Genomic DNA, 11,325 nt, shown 5'->3' with positions numbered 1-11,325 from the left:
CCTGGAGGAGTAGCTTGCTGTTGGGGGCAGACCCCCGCGACGCTGTGCCCCTGGTATTCTCCATGGCAGACCTACATTAACTTTGGGGATCTTTCTCTACATAATAAACAAGTTGTGGAGGAGAGAAAGGCAGGTGTTCTCTGTCTGCCCTGATGGCTTTGTTTGGGAAGTTCAGCCGAGCAGCATCTGGTAAGGTGGGCGGTGACGGCTGCTTGAGTGTGCAGGGTATCGAACCATGGCTTGAGTCCTTGTAGCTGCGGCCTGTTGAGCCAATGCATGATGTTGCAACACTGAGCAGCTGTGGACCAGCCAGCCAGGACTCCACTGGAACCCAGTTACCTACGTGGCTGCAGGAGTGGACAGTGTACATCCAGTGTATGCCGGGACCCCGGCGGTGGCCCCAAGTAATGCTTCTGTGCCTGTCGGCCTGCCTCCTTTCTTGAGAAGATGGGAAAGTAACCCTGTGAAGGGGTTTGGGAAAGCGAGGGCAGAGATGGCTTGGGCATCTGTGGGCAAGCGCGCTGCGTTATGCCCTGGGCATAGAAGAAGAGTACAGAAGATGCTGTCTGAGTCCCCTCCCCCCATGAACCATGGGCCTCCACCTGGAGATTTCAGATGCAGATATTTTTTTTTAATTTTTTATTTATTTATTTGAGAGAGAGAATGGGCGCACCAGGGCTTCCAGCCTCTGCAAACGAACTCCAGACGCGTGCGCCCCCTTGTGCATCTGGCTAACGTGGGACCTGGGGAACCGAGCCTCGAACCAGGGTCCTTAGGCTTCACAGGCAAGCGTTTAACCGCTAAGCCATCTCTCCAGCCCCAGATGCGGATATTTGTGGGGGAAAGTGGTACCGTGCTCTCTCAGTTGAGACAACATGGTGAGAATTTAAGTTTCATCATCCCGGATGGATTTGATCATACCAACTGTCTTCATCTCTTGCAGTTCCAGATAAACACAGGACTAGGTAATTCTGAAATCATCTAGTATTGTAGACCTCTTAATAGTTGCGGGATTACAGCAAATAGAAACAGACGTATTCTAGGACTTGAAACACTTATGAGACACCAAAACAGTTGAAGTATGGTCATTTTCAAGGGTCAAGTTCATATAGCCTCGATTCAAGCTCGATAATAGAATGGGTGCTGGTAGGGTTGATAAAATGTACCTGTAATTGGATTAAAGGAAAAATCTGTTTGTGAAAAGCTCACATAAAATCATTTTAGAGAAATGTTTTTTTTTTAATCATCACATACATACATACATACATTCTTCCAAGTCACTATTTCATTTTTTTTTTTTTTTTTGCATCTTACTGGACATGTCACAATGAGGAAAAGGCTGAACATCTGTGATGTGCATAGTTGCCCAGCTCCTGGTAGGCTGTGGCACACCCCCCCCCCCAAAAAAAACAAAAACCTGATGTCTTGGATAATCTCCAAATCAATGCTTTGAAACAAGGGCTTCTGCTTCCATTAGCAGGGGTCAGTAGGTAAGGTCTGCTCATTGCAGTCACCTGCCAAAGCAGCGCCTAATTTTGTCAACACAGGGTCAGAGCTTGCGGCCACAGGCGGACAGCAGAAAGCATCATGTCTGAGGACTGGAGAGCTGCCTCAGCAATTAAGGCGCTGGCCTGCAATGCCTAATGGCCTGAGCTCAATTCTCCAGTACCATGTAAAGCCAGATGCATAAAGTGGTGTGTATATCCGCAGTTTGCAGTGGCTAGAGGCCCTGGTGTACCCATTCTCTCTCTTTTCCTTGAGAATAAGTAAAATTTGAAAAAAAATCGTGCCTGGCCTTTAATGCTTTTGCTCAGACACAATGCCAGTCACTTCCATTTAATATTACCCCAAACAACTCACATGGCTGGGACTAAGTCTTCCAGGAAAGTGTAGTCCTTTCATATGTTCTGTAGAGAAAACCAGAAATACTGATAACACCACAGTGTGTGTGTTAATCATGCTTCTCCATGGAAACACGTGATGGCATGTATGTAGAGAGCTGTAGAGAATTGGCTCGTAACTGGAAGCTTGCCAGGTCCGACATCTGCAGGGCAGGCCTGCACCAGACTTCTGTGCTAAATTTTCCTCTTCATCTAAGGCCTTCAGCTGACGGGGTGAGGTCCACCACATGGTGACAGGAACTCCATTCAGTCTGCTTACTCATGTGTTAATTTCATCTAGAAAATCCCCACACAGGATAGGGTTTGGGTATTATGGCCTGACCCAACTGGTGAAATTAATCATAGTGTTAAAGAAATTCTTTTTTTTTTAAATTTCTTTTTGTTCATTTTTTATTAATTTATTTGAAAGTGATAGAGGGAGAGAAAGAGACAGAGAGAGAGAGAGAGAGAGAGATTGAGAATGGGCGCGCCACGGCTTCCAGCCACTGCAAACGAACTTCAGACGCGTGCGCCCCCTTGTGCATCTGGCTAACGTGGGTCCTGGGGAACCGAGCCTCGAACCAGGGTCCTTAGGCTTCACAGGCAAGCGCTTAACCGCTAAACCATCTCTCCAGCCCTAAAGAAATTCTTAGCAATCCTGCAAAAAGTCTAGATGGAGACCGGGGGTGGGGGGTGGGCAGCAGTTGTATTGAAAATGGAATCCTGGGGCTGGAGAGATGGCTTAGCGGTTAAGGCATTTGTCTGCAAAGCCAAAGGACCTCGGTTTGATTCCCCAGGACCCATGTAAGCCAGATGCACAAGGGGACACATGCATCTAGAGTTCGTTTTTAGTGGCTGGAGGACCTGATGTGCCCATTCTCTCTGCCTTTCTCTCTCTCTAGTAAATAAATGAAGAAAATGGAATCCTTTGTTAAGATGGGGTTAGCCAGTGAGACTGGGGTCAAGAGAACTGGGTTCCCAACGTCTTAGTCCTTTCACTGGACTAAAGACTGTAATAGTGATGAGGGATTCAGGGACAGTGCTTGCGGTGCAGGCGTGAGGACCTGGGTTTGGATACCCAGGACTGGTGTAAAAGCTAGGACACAGTGGCACATGCCTGTAAACCCAGCGCTGGGGAGGGTCCCAGAGGTTGCTCGTTAGCTGGTTTAGTGAAAGGTAGAGAATGATTTAAGGAAGACATCTGGCCTATGCATGACACACATGTCCCATGTTCCCACACATGCAAATGTGCGCACATGCTTCAGTAATATACATGCAAAAAAAGTAGTGATTTGTTCCTTCACAGTATACAAACGGTCTGGATGTATTGTTTTTTGTGCACGTTTTTTTTTTTGCCAGGTTAAATTACAAATTCCAATTGATACATTTTTAGGTTTCAAACCAAAACCAAATGCAGAAAGTAAGAACAACCTTTCCATACAATGGGTAAAACATGAAAGCCAAACAAAGGTGTCTTCCTCCCGTTCCCACAGGCCTGACTCAGACTTGTCTCCGGCTGCTGTGCGGTCACCCTAAGTCCAGCCAGGCCTTGTGAACCCCACACTGACGGCGTTTCATTCCATGTTTGCTTGCAGGTCCCTCTTCTCTTTTTTGGTCTTAGCATATTTTTTCAGCTTAGTATGAAACCTAAGGAAAACTTAAAAACCACAGCAAACCTTTTTGTTGAAACTGACCACTTTGAGAATGATGAGGGAAAGTCCGGCATGTGAACACGTGTAAAAGGCCCTGATCCAGTGGCAGGCTGTGTTCACATGTGGGGAAAAGCGTGAAATGTGTATTTTAAGAAGTCAGTATTTGGGCTGGAGAGATGGCTTAGCGGTTAAGCGCTTGCCTGTGAAGCCTAAGGACCCCGGTTCGAGGCTCGGTTCCCCAGGTCTCACGTTAGCCAGATGCACAAGGGGGCGCACGCGTCTGGAGTTCGTCTGCAGAGGCTGGAAGCCCTGGCGTGCCCATTCTCTCTCTCTCCCTCTGTCTGTCTTTCTCTCTGTGTCTGTCGCTCTCAAATAACTAAATAAAAAATGAACAAAAAATAAAATATTAAAAAAAAAAAGAAGTCAGTATTTGCCAGGCATGGTGACACACGCCTTTAATCCCAGCACTTGGGAGGCAGAGGCAAGAGGATCACTGTGAGTTCAAGGCCACCCTGAGACTACACAGTGAATAAGTCAAGAAGCCCAGATACTCACATGAACGGAGAGTTTTCCAAATAAAGAAGAGACAGGCTTGCTTCTGCATGATGTTAACATGGTATTAACAGATGGGATGAAGGATGAGTGGCTGGGTCATATTTTGTTTCTTTATTCGTTTAAAAATACTTATTTGCAAGAGAGAGAGAAAGAGTTGCAGTCAGGTTCATGTTGCTGACAGAAAACACACAACCAGGAGCAGCTTGTGGGGAAAAAGGTTTATTTTGGCTTACAGACTCAAGCTTCATGATGGCAGAGGAAAATGATGGCATGAGCAGAAGGTGGACATCACCCCCTGGCCAACATCAGATGGACAACAGCAAAAGGAGTATGTGCCAAACACTGGCAGGAGGAAGCTGGCTATAACACCCAGAAGCCCACCTCCAATAATACACTGCCTGCAGGACGCGTTAATCCCCAAATCTCCATCAGTTGGGAACCTCATTCAGAACAGAAAGTTTATGGGGGACACCTGAATCAAACCACCAGAGAGAGAGAGAGAGGGGGCAAACAGAATGGATGTGCCAGGGCTTCAGATGCATGTGCCACTGTGTGCATCTGGCTTTACATGGGTACCGGGGAATTGAACCTGGGTCCTTTGGCTTTGCAGGCAAGCTCTTTAACTGCTAAATCATAGCTCCAGCCCTGTTGCTTTATCCTTTGAGGATAATTATCTCCCAGTTGAAACCATTCCTAGAAAAAAAAAAAAAAACAGAATCTACAAAAATACAGAATTATGCTGGGCATGGTGGTGCACGTCTTTAGCCCCAGCACTTGGGAAGCCAAGGTAGGAGGATCACCGGGAGTTCAAGACCATCCTGAGACCACATAGTGAATTCCAGGTCAGCCTGGGCTAGAGAGAGACCCTACCTTGAAAAACAAAAACAGAAGACTACTTCTTCTAGGTTAACTCCCATCTCTGGTAGCAATGGGACATGCCACACTCAGTGTCAGAGAGACAATGTCTGTCCCAAGGGAACTGCCAGGATGTCGTTGATGGGTGAAGATGATGGTAATGGTATTATTATGATAGTCCCCCAGTTTAGTAATCTATAAAATTGGGCAGATATTCTGTGTTATCAACTTGTATATAGCCATACCAACTAGTAAGACATTTACATTGGACTATTGGGTGCTCAACACCGAGACATCTAGAACACATCCTCCAAGGCTCAGAGGACATTGTGGAACAGCCCATGTGCTGACTGCACCATCTTTGCTCAAAGCATCGTCTTTACCCAAAAACTCCTGTCTCTGAAAGTGGATATTTTACTAGTAATCAAACAGTAATGTTTTCTAAACTTATGAGGGTAAAGTCAATTTTCTTTCCGTCTCTCCTTCCTTTTCTCCCTTCTTGTTCTCTCGCTTTCTCCCTCCCTCTTTCTTCCTAACTCTCAGAAAACCCTTTCTTGAGCTGGAGAGATGGCTTAGTTGTTAAGATGCTTGCCTGCAAAGCCTAAGGACCCATGTTCAAATCTTCAGATCTCACATAAGCCAGACATACAAGTGAGGCAAGCGCAAGGTCGCACATGCCCACTAGGTGGCGCAAGCAGAGGCCTTGGGCTGCCAATTCTCTCCTTTTCTCCCTCTCTCTAAAATATATATATATATTTTGGTCTTTTGAGGTAGGGTCTCACTCTAGCCCAGGCTGACCTGGAATTCACTATGGAGTCTCAGGGTGGCCTCGAACTCTCGGCAATCCTCCTACTTCTGCCTCCCAAGTACTGGGATTAAAGGCACGTGCCACCACGCCTGGCTAAAATAATTTTCTTAAAAAGCTTTTCTCTTCTTCCCCCCCCACTCTCTTCTATCTTTTTCTTAAAAACTTTTTATTTTTTAATTTATTTGCAAAGAGTTAGAAAGAAACAGACACAGAAAGAGAATGGGCATGCTATGGCCTCTAGCCACTGCAAACAAACTCCAAATACATGTGCCACTTTGTACATCTGGCTTTACATGGGTACTGGGGAACTGAACCTGGGTCCTTAGGCTCTGCAGCCAAATGCCTTAGCCACTGAGCCATCTCTCCAGCCTGCTCCTTTCTTTCTTGTAGTGGACATTAAGTCCAGGACTTTGCACAAAGCTAGGCAGGCACTTTATCACTGAATTACACCCCCAGCTCAAGATTTAATAAATTCATATTTTTAAGAAGAGAAGGCAGTCTTCTGAATATTTTGCAAATACTATTCTATTTATATTTATGATGGTCAAGTTTGCTGTGGACAAGCCTAGTGCTTTCTGTTCAGCCCCTCAGTGTTTGAAGGACACGACCACAAACTTCCTTCAAGATGAAGCTTTGTCTCCTCAGCCACTCTTCTGAAATGCACAAGTTTTTAAAAATTTCAGTTATTTACTTATTTGAGAGTGACAGAGAGAGAAAGAGAGATTGAGAATGGGCGCGCCAGGACTCCCAGCCTCTGCAAATGAACTCCAGACGCGTGCACCCCCTTGTGCATCTGGCTAACGTGGGGCCTGGGCAACCGAGCCTCGAACCGGGGTCCTTAGGCTTCACGGGCAAGCGCTTAACCGCTAAGCCATCTCTCCAGCCCCTGAAATGCACAATTTGCAGCCCATAAGCCACCTGGTCCCTCCTCTCTAAATACACCTCAACTACATGTGTTCTTTCTCTTCTGTTCATAGTGTGCAACATGAAACATATATAAGCAATGGAAATAGCTGTTAGGTGAAGGGGGTGATTAATAATTCCTTGGCTTTTTCAAAAATTTATTTTTAATGACGCCACCTAACATATCTCCCATGGAAATAAAGTGCAGTGCCTAGATTCTGACTTCAAAGCTAGACTACAAATCTCTGAGTATAACAGAATAATTATATCCCTTGTTCAGGAGACAACATTGTACTAATATTTTTTTTTTCTGCTTCCATTTTGTGGCGTATTTTCACCTTACAGCCTAGTCAGTCCCTCTCTCTCTCTCTCTCTCTCTCTCTCTCTCTCTCTCTCTCTCTCACTTGCTCACTCTCTGCTGGTGAGCCATCTTCCCCATACTGAGTTGATGTCATTTTTCTTCTGACCTGAGCAAAGCATTTAACGTTTGTCCTTGTTTAATTTTATCTTGTTAGATGCAGCTCATTGCTCTGGTCTGTCAAGATTGTTTCTCATCACCATTCTGTCATTCATTTGCCTGCCTGGTCCTCCCAGTATCTGGTCATCCTTGGACCAGAATGGCATCCCCATCACACTTCCGTCACCCAATGATGGGACTTCAGAGGCGACCCCCCCTTCCACGTGGTGAGAGGAGAACACTAGAATCCTTTAGGGGAGGGCCCTCGGGCAATTTAGAAGCCATCTAGTTCTCCTTGCATTATTTTAACCTGTGTTCCTTCATGGGCCTGTTAAGGTAATGCGCACTCAGCTAAGGATGCTTGCCTTTTTCCTGCGCTGTCAGGAAGCTCTGATGCTGCTTCAGCCATCCATATTTTGGGGGGGGGGTGTCCGTGCCACCCACAAAAACACTAATAGAAACAAAATTGTAACACATGCAGTGTGTTAGGATTTTTCAGGGAAATGAAACTAATATGAGACATGGAAATAACCATTGATAGATAAAGACATGAATATAGACGGGAAGAGATTTATTGGCTCACATGCTGTAGAGGCTGAGAGATCCCAGCTCTGCCCTCCCCATGGTGGAGAGTTCAGGAAAGCTGACACTTTGGTTCAAAGGCCAGAGAACCAGGCATCGGTGACAGAGATGTCAGTTCGGGTTTGAAGGTCTGAGATCAGAACCTCCCACAGCAGGTAAGTAACCCAACTCAAGCAGTCAGCACGTCCAGTGATCCTCTGTCTTTTGGATCTACTTGGGTACTCAGCAGACGGGGCGCTATCCACCCATGTTGGGGTCGGGCCACTTTTCTCAGACCACCAATTCAATAGCTGATTTCTTCCAGAACTCTAACAGACACATTCAGAAATTATATTTGACCAGTTACTTAGGCATCCCAAGCCCAGTCAAGTTCCATAGAAAATTCACAAATGATGAAAGCTTTTCTTAAAATGGAATTATGTGTGTAATCCCAGGACCTGGGAGGCTGAGGTAAGACAGTCATGAGCTCTAAATCACCCTGGGATATATTGTAAGGTCCTGTCTGTTGCAGCCAGGTTCTCATTGCTGGCAGAAATCACTTGACCAAGAGCAGCTTGTGGGAAAAAAGGTTTATTTTGGCTTAAAGGCTCGAGGGGAAGCTCCATGATAGCAGGGGAAAACGATGGCATGAGCAGAGGGTGGACATCACCCCCTGACCAACATAAGGTGGACCATAGCAACAGGAGGGTGTGCCAAACACTGGCAAGGGGAAACTGGCTATAACACCCATAAGCCCGCCCCAACAATACACTCCCTCCAGGAGGCGTCAATTCCCAAATCTCCATCAACTGGGAAGCTAGCATTCAGAACGCATAAGTTTGTGGGGGACACCTGAATCAAATCACCACACTGTCTAAATAAGTAAATAAATAAAGACCAAAGCAGAAATCTTAAGACAATTTGAAAAACATATTTAGAATTATATATAATTTGTTTTATTTATTTATTTATTAGACAGAGAGAATGGGCATGCGTAGTCACTGCACACTAACTCCAGATGCATGTGCCACCACGTGCATCTGGCTTATGTGGGTTCTGGGGAGCCAAACCTGGGTCCTTAGGGTTTGGAGCACCTTAACCAGTAAGCCATTTCCCCAGCCCCTCAAATTATATATAATTTTAAAGACTCGGCTACATAAAGTAAATCTTGCTTGGGACTGTTATTTCTCTGGAGATGTGTTATTTCTTTTTTAAATATTTACGTGTGTGTGTGTGTATGTGTGTGTGTGTGTGTGGGCATTGGTGCACATGTGCCAGTGTGATTACATGGAGGTCAGAGGACCGCTTTCTGGTGGGTTCTCGGCGCCCTGGTCGTTTGTGTTTGTGGCAGGGTTTCTTGCTGTCACTTACCACTCTGTCTCCACCTCCAACCTCCCTAGAGGCCCACTGGGATGCCAGAAACCAGTCACAGCTCACAGCTTCTATGTGGTGTCTGGGGGTCTGAACTCGGGTCCTCAAGGAGAGTTGCGAGGCAAGGGCTTTATCCGCTGAGCCATCTCCCCATTCCCTCAAATTCTGTTATTTCCTCTTTTGTGTGTGTGTGTGTGTGTGTGTGTGTGTGGTTTTTCCAGATAGGGACTCATAGCTGGGTGTGGTGGTGCACGCCTTTAATCCCAGCACTCGGGAGGCAGAGGTAAGAGGATCGCCTTGAGTTCAAGGCCACCCTGAGAGTACATAGTGAATACCAGGTCAGCCTGGGTCAGAGTGAGACTCTACCTTGAAGAAAAAAAAAAAAATGAGTGCACCACCATGCCCGGCCTGTTACTTCTTTTAAAAGTACTTATTTGTTTAGTTGCAAGCAGAGAAAAATAAGAGACTGAGAGAATGGGCATGCCAGGGCCTCTGGCTGTTCAAAACGGATTCCAGATGCTTGTGCCACCATGCACATCTGGCTCCAGATGGCACTGGGGAGTCAAACGCAGGTTGTTAGGCTCTGCAGGCACATGCCTTAACGCCTTCACTGCTGATCCATCTCTCCAGCCCTGTTATTTCTACACATAACAGCAAAGCAACACATGCACAAACTGTCGTGTTTGGAATTTGTTCAGACTATGAGAGTTTATTTTTTCTGCATGACTTTAACCCCTTTAGTAGTACCTATGTGAATTGGACTTTGGGAGGAAAGCATGGGTGCACTGGTAGAAGGAGGCATATTAGTGCCAAGTACTGCCACTCCTTAGTCTAGCGAGGGAAGAAGATAAGGCGGCAGTAAGGAGACGTCATTAGATTGGCATTATTGGCTTGGCCTGCGGTACACCTGCTAAGCTGTTGAGGGTGCTGCACTCAAGGGGATTTTGCTCAGCTTAGGGGAGCATTTTTATGCGGAACAAGGGGGAAGCACTGGGAAGTCTGGTATGTCCCCCAGCTTTCCTGGGGTGCCACCTTGGTTGGAGCAGCAAGCTCATGAAGGCTGGCCACCCTAATGTCCTGAAGGCATGTGTGGAGGACTCGTGGGATTCCATGTCACCAGGCACTGTCTGTCCCACTGGCAAACCCGAGGGGCCAGCAGTAAGAGTGGGTGCAGCATTCTGGGATGCTGGGTGCTGTCCCAAAGGCCGGCTCCAACTGCTCCCAAACAGGGGGCAGGGAACAGAGGAGCAGTGAATGAGGCCGGTCCGCTCTCGTGTCTGTGTAGCGGAGGGCTGGTTAGGGCTGTTTCTAATCAGGTGTATGTCTTACCAACAAAAAGGGAATTGCTATCACTGTCTAAGGGAGCACTGAGAAAAAGCAAAAACCAGCTTATCTACTCAATGTCCACTGATCTCCCATTACAAAAAATATTATTTGAGAAAGGGAAAGAGGGAGAGAGAGAATGGGCATGCTAGGGCCTTCAGCCACTGCAAATGGACTCCAGATGCATGTGCCACCTTGTGCATCTGACTTATGTAGGTCCTGGGGAATCGAACCAAGGTCCTTTGGCTTTGCAAGCAAATGCCTTCACCACTAACTCATCTCTCCAGCCCTGATTTCCCATTTTTTGTGTAAATTAAAGTTGATCTTGAAGAGAATTAAGGAAATTTTTCCCACCTAACACAGACTGTCCCACCACTCCAGAAATGTTGGGGTTTCTATTTACTTTTTTTTTCTAAATCTATAATAAGCTTTTCTATATACTAATAAATATGCAGAGGGTGAAATACAGGAATCAGTCCCACTCACAATTGCCTCAAATAAATAAAAAATAAAGTACCTTGGAATAAATATAACCAAGAAAGTTAAGGATCTCTACAATGAAAACTTTAAAACATTCAAGTGAGATATTAAAGGAAACATTAGGAAATGGAAAGACATTCCTTGTTCTAGGATCAGAAGAACCAATGTTGTGAAAATGGCAATCTTACCAAAAGCAATCTACACATTTAATGCAATCCCCATTAAAATTCCAATGGAATTCTTTGTGGATTTGTGAAGGGGAAGGTGGGGGAGGGGAGGGATTTATCATGGTTTATTGTCTATAAGTATGGGAGCTGTCAAGAAAAAAAAAAGAAAAAAGAAAAAAATGGGCAAAAACATAAATCTATATTAGACAATGTCTGTATAAAAACACCGCCCAGGGCTGGAGAGATGGCTTAGCAATTAAGTACTTGCCTGTGAAGCCTAAGGACCCCAGTTCAAGGCTTGATTCCCCAGGAC

This window comes from Jaculus jaculus, chromosome 12, assembly GCF_020740685.1.
Source record: "Jaculus jaculus isolate mJacJac1 chromosome 12, mJacJac1.mat.Y.cur, whole genome shotgun sequence".
NCBI classification, from domain to species: Eukaryota; Metazoa; Chordata; class Mammalia; order Rodentia; family Dipodidae; genus Jaculus; species Jaculus jaculus.
The sequence above is the reverse complement of the archived record's forward strand: the minus strand, read 5'-3'. Positions refer to the sequence as shown.